General features: G+C 37.3%; 1 pseudogene; it reads left to right on the forward strand.

Annotated features, from left to right (window-relative positions):
* Positions 1-2,007: 2,007 nt before the first annotated feature.
* On the forward strand, positions 2,008-5,394 carry LOC125245722 (annotated as a pseudogene).
* Positions 5,395-6,552: the final 1,158 nt, after the last annotated feature.

Raw genomic sequence — 6,552 nt, forward strand, 5'->3', positions numbered from 1 at the left:
GTAAAAAAAAAAAAAAAAAAAAAAAGAATCCAATGTTCTTATTTTTGTTGTAGACATTTATGCAAATTAGAGCATATTTAATTAGATAATGCATCATTTGCATATTTAAACATAACATTTCAGAAAACTTGTAACACAAAAAAATGTTTGCAATTAATGTAATCAATCAATTGGGGAAGCAATGTTCCCTCTAAGCTGCGCTGCGCGCACAGAAGAAATAATTGCCGCGCAGAGAACAGACATGAAAATGATTGTAGTAGTTTAAATGAGAAATAATTGCAGTGCTCTGCACAACCGCTATAGAGTTATTGTCGCTATAGAGTTAGAACCGGTGAATGCGGTTTACAGGTTTCATAGAAAGGGAACGATTGAGGGCGTGTGAGCTGGCTGGCCCTGAGCCAAATCAATCGCGGTAAGAATGCTGTCGTGTTTGCGGACTAAATACATCAATACGAGAGGCAACGCGAAACGAAAAGAAATGTGAAATAACACGTCATGTTTTAATGAAAAGTGGTGGAATTACACTCCCACCACAGCTGTAGCTTGCAAACTCAAAATACATAAGTACCTCAGATTTTTGTGTGTGGTGGTGTGGGTTTCAGGGATGTTTAGATAACTATAAACGAGTTAACGTTAACTTTTCTTAAAAATATTTAGCTATCAGTTTAAATGCTTTCAGTTTGTTTTCACTATATAATATATTAAAACAAATGGAAGCATTTAAACTGATAGAATATAATATACAGTATGATATACAGTATTATATTACATTATAATGTAAGCCTTATAAAAAATTGATCTCACAAGGGGATTGTTTAGGGCTCCTTGCCACGAAAAATCTTAACCTCCTGGTATATAAAATCTGGGAAATTCATAAGCAATAAACATGTAATTTTGATGGTTTAACACCGTCTGTTGCTAATAATTGACTGTACAAAAACACATTATGGTTGTCCCAAACCATCATTGTAACTGCTCATATTATATTATTATAAAGAATTGAACTGTCCTGCAGGAGGACAGAAATTATTTTTTAATAGAATTTCTTGGTAAAGACTGGTACAGTTAATACAGCAATGTGAAAAAATCTCAAGTAACCTAAAATGTGCTTAATTTAGTGACTGAACTGCTTGTTTTCAAACATATTATTTAATAAATTAAGTTACATCAAGGGTCAAATAAAATAGAAACGGCACATTAAAGTTAAATGTTACAGTTGCATGATAAAACCATTTTGTGTGTGTGTGTTTACATTCATTGTACAGATCTGATACAAGTATGTTTTTGCTCAGGTGGCCAAAATGTGCGCTCAACAGAGAAAAGTTTTGCTCAGCGAGAAAAAAAATTAGAGGGAACATTGTGGGGAAGTATGGTGATATCTATTAGTTCATTTTTTTATCCTGTTCACCTTGGGTGTCTTGCCTTATACAAATGAGTGTATACATTTACAATAACAGTTTAATTACAAGATGACACACAGCATATAGCACCTCTTGATGAAAATAACATCACAACATGTATTTCCATCAAGACGTGAATCATTCTTTTGGCCAAGATGTTATATTGACAACACAAGAGTCCAGCACTCTGTAAAGTCTCCTCCAGCACATCCCAAAGACTTTCCATGAACTTTAAGGTCTGCTAATTCATATGTGAAATGTTTGTTCATGCTTCTTCATAACCTGATGAATCTTGACATGGTCATCCTGGAATATGGCCATGATGTGTCTTCCTACATGGTTATTTAAGAAATGAAAAGCTACACACTCCATCAGTTGGAGTCAGAAGAACATATAACATAATAATAATCACTGCAATAACGATCCAATCATTGACTCATTTAAATCAAAACATCTACTTTGTTAGTAGTTTGTAGTAGTTCAGATCACATGATCATTCCACCAACATTCCATTAGAATGTTCAGTGCTGATTAATTATTCATGACTCTCTGTGGTGATGTCACAGTCAGCACACTATAAATGAAGCTGCAGGAGTCTTGAGCCCACATTTGTCTGCAGTAGTGATTACAGAGCAAACTTCTACTCAGTGATTGATGATAGATTACAATGGCTTGTAATACTAGAGTTCAATCAGACCATCACAGAGAACTGGCCTTTGCAGCCCATTTAGCTGCAACACTTGCTGTACCACAGCTGGAGGATGACACTTTTCAATCAGTCATCTGCAACTTCATGTGGAATCTGACTGAGCAGTATGTCTGTTTTTATTAGTAAAACTCTCTTATTATAGTGATGAAACGTATTTTAAAATAGTTTTTGTGATTGTGTTAATATTAGATTTTTTGGTTACACTTTATTTTGATGGTCCCCTTTAAACATTCTGTTGATTATAAGTAATGTTGCTCCTACATGTCAAATACCAGTTATTAGAGTATTAGTTAACTATTAGTAGAGTAGGGATAGGCTTAGTAGATCAAGTTGAAATGTACTTGCAAATGGGGGCATCAAAATAAAGTGTTAGCATATATTAAGCAGACCGTTAGAAAGGTTTGTTCAGTAATCAATTAATGAATCACCACTAATAAGTTATACAAACATTTAAATTGCACAAAGTAGTTATATATCAACTTTTTAATAACAGAATTATGTTTTTACTCCAATTTGTTGGTTAAATATGAACTGTAATAACTTGTTTTCATGACAGATTTATTCAAACACATAATATTGAGGACAATACTAACAGGATAAGTAAAAGTAGAATGAATATGTAATACAGTAGTTATATTTAGCAAAATGCCCCTCTCTAGAGTTATTTTTCTAGTTAACTAATGAGATATGGTCATCGAATGGTTTTCTGAGGTAAATAATAGTAAGCATCATTTTTAAAAGCTGGTTTGATATCTTTCCCCAGTTGAAATATTGCTTGAGTGATACAATTCAGTACATTACACTGTTTCTTTCAACATACCTTCTGATGTTGCTGTAACTAGTAGTAAAAAGTAAGAGATGATCAGCTCATGACTCAGACCTTGTTTCATATTAAAAGTAACAAAGCAATTTAGCTTATTGCAATTAGGCTATTGGATGGTGAGCTACAAATGTTCATTGAAGCTTTGTTTACATAACAGAAAACAAAATAGCCTAAAATATCAAACTTGAAATTTAAGAAACCATATCAGTTAAAACTGAGAAATCAGTATTATTGTCAACAGTAGTATCCACACAGCTGATATGTTTACATGTTGTAGCTTATCTATGATGTGTGCATGAACAGTGAAAATGCCCCATCAGTAAAGCGCTAATTAAACATCACTGTTTTGGTCAATGATTTTGGCCCTAGAAAGCCATTTAGTCTGAAATCACAAATTGCTGTTTCGATCTAAAAATTTTCGCAAGCTGATTCATGAAGTGTACTTATATAGTGAGATGCAACATGTTAAATTATGCTAGGACTGTGCTAAAACATGCAAGCAACATGCTAATTCAAGTTGTCAATGTGTTAAAACATGCTAACCACATGCTATTTCATGTTAGAAACACGCCTCCTTGCTAAAACGTTAAAATCTCTTAGAATGTTCACAACATTTTATTGACTGAGTAAAATCTTCAAACTTCAAGCTTTTCAAAGATATTTCAAACTTTCAGACTAGGCTTTGTCAATCCAACATCAACGTTTGTCATCAAACTTTACTCATATTGTATTATTTTAACAATTGTCTGTTTTTCAGGAATTTGGAAGTGATCCAGGCGGCATTGAGCTACCGGGTAAGTCTACTTTTCCATTTTCACTATAAAAATCTAAGTCCATGTTTTAAAACACACTAACTGTAAGCTAGCATAAACTTAATGTGATAAAAATCAATTCGCATCATTAGAACTGAAACTCATTTTGCCTTTTTCCACACAGTTCTCCAGACAGCAAATCTATCAAATGCTGACTTCCATTGCAACGTCAGCCGCCACAACTGCAATTGATTTAATGCCAAAACTATCTGGAATAGTGGGCATGAATCCATCTGCAGTTGTGAACTCAAACAGGCCATTAACATCAGAAACGCCAGCGATCCTGAAGATGGAACGGCTTCCATACGTTTATCCACTTGAATCTCTTTTTGGGATCACGGTGGATGGTCTCCTCAGCAGCGGTGAATGTGATTTCAGCGACTCTCTGGGTGAAGACGATCCGCGTTCCTCTGAACTCGCTGGCATTGTGGTGGAGGAAGTTTGTCATCGGGTGAATGTGGTGATGCACAACAACATGCTGAAGATCAACGCAGCCTCGACACCATGCTTCGTTTACTTCCGTCCGGATGATTCCTGCACTAATATTGGTGAATTACTGATTAGTGAGGTCATCCGAAAGCTGAGTGTTTTGCATTTCCACATCTCCCGCACAGTGGCCACAACAGCCATCGCCATGGTCCTTGCGGCAATAGAGGGCAAACTCCCGTGCGCTCTCAGAACGAGCCATACGGTGGAGACCGCAAGCAATGTGATTGACTACATTGTGGAGGATGTCATTCAGGCATGGTCAAAGAATCCTACTGCAGCGTCCAGAACATGGGAAAGTGGGCCTGTCCAAAGTTCTGCAGCCGACTTTTGAGTCATCTGAAGGTGGACTGTCACTTGTCCTGCTGGAGTCAGATCAACCCTCAGGCAGTGACGGGCCAAAGACCACCACCTTATTTGACTCACTGATGACTGCCCTCTATATGTCGAAGTTCAACGGTCACTTCAGCCAGCAGGACAACAGTTACACAGCCTCAGAACGCCTTCATCAAAAGCTCGCAGATTTAATGAACTGCGTCCTAAGAAACAAGATGTCGCAGGCAGAGAGCGTCTCGGAGGAGATCAGAATGACAGCTAAAGATTTCCTCCATTATTTTGTGGAGGAACTCGTGCAGCGTCTTTTTGTGTCCTCCAGATTCCCCCATCCTGCGACACTCCCTGAAAATACTCCAGTGATGCCCTTCATCATCAAAGAAGAGGATTTCGGTCTGACAGTGGTGGATCATCTGACAGAGTTGGTGGTCAGTCAAGTTTTTGACTTGCTGACAAAGAAATTTCCACCGATTGAACAGTTGGAAACACAGATTGAAGTGCACAGTCAGGCTGTGTCAGTACAGGAGGATCTACCAAAACTGACCTTCAGAAATAAGTTCAAGATGATGAAGTCGAACATCTTTAAAAAGGTAATTTCTCCTCTGTATAAGTGTTCAGTATTCTACCCAATACCTGCACTTACTTATTGAAATGAATGAAGTTTAATAATGAGTGTCATTTGTTTGCAGATTAAGAATCCCTTCAGATCCAAAAAGGACAAGAACAAGGGTGATACCGAGGAAAAAGCAGCTCAAAAATCTGACATGAAGTTGTCATTTTTAGGGTGGACGATTCCCTTCTCCCTAAAATTAAAGTTTTGTGTCTAACATGGGACTGCACTACATCCTGCCCAGGCAAGATGTTTGTGGACTTCAACTCTGCTTTCAACACCATGATCCCAGAGTGGAGTCATTCAGGTTCCTGGGCACCACCATCTCTCAGTACCTGACGTGGGACAATCAGATCGACTTCATTGTAAAAAAGACTGTACTTCCTTTGCCAGCTGAGGAAGTTCAACCTATAACAGGTGCAGATGACACAGTTTCACTCAGCTGTCAGTTCTGTGCACTTCTACAACTGTCTGGTTTGGGTCAGCCAGCAAATCAGACACAAGAAGACTGCAACAGACTGTCAGCTGAAAGGATGATTGGTGTGTACCTGCCCAACCTTCAGGACTTGTACTCCTCCAGAGTGAAGAAATGGGCAGGTAACATCATCACAGACCCCCTCTCTCCCCACATACAACCTGTTTGCACTTCTCAACTCAGGCAGACGTTACAGACGTTTTCCCCCAATGTTATCTCCAGCTTAAACAATTCACACAGCAATTACTACCCGTTTCTATAATTCTATAATTCAAGTCTGAATTCAGCCACATAAAAATTTCCCAAATTCAAAATCCGAGCTGCTGGGTTCATGGGCAACAGCTGGACTATTTTTAAAAGAAACGTGACACGCCTATCTGCACAACTCTTCAAAGTCTAAACAATGAAAAGAACTCCACAAAAGACAAAAAGTTATTTTTCCAAGAGGAAGAGTCCCCTGAAAATGTGTGGACAGACACAAATGGAGAAACTACATCGCCCTTTTAGCCAAGCCAGAAATAAAAAAAAAAAATGTTGGAGTACACGATGTTCAATCAGCGAAAACAAGCGTTGACTAATGGCAACAGACAGCGTTTGACAAAACCCAACAAAGTGTCTATTGCTGTTGGTCGATATCTGTTGTTGCAGTGTGAATTGGCCTTAACAAGTGAGGAATAAGCCTATTTCTCCATACTCCAATGCCAAATAAAAGTACAATTTAATAAAAATACATTTAACATTTTCCAAAACAAAGACTGCAAATGACTGGACTTTAGGTGGAAGTGTTGTCTGAATTTGATTCATAAATAATTTGTTATTCATTAAAAAAAATAAAAGTACATTTTTTTTTAAATCTGTTTATCATAAAATTATTAAATTTCTGTAAAATAAAACCATTTTTATC

The sequence above is a fragment of the Megalobrama amblycephala genome, linkage group LG14 (genome assembly GCF_018812025.1).
Source record: "Megalobrama amblycephala isolate DHTTF-2021 linkage group LG14, ASM1881202v1, whole genome shotgun sequence".
NCBI classification, from domain to species: Eukaryota; Metazoa; Chordata; class Actinopteri; order Cypriniformes; family Xenocyprididae; genus Megalobrama; species Megalobrama amblycephala.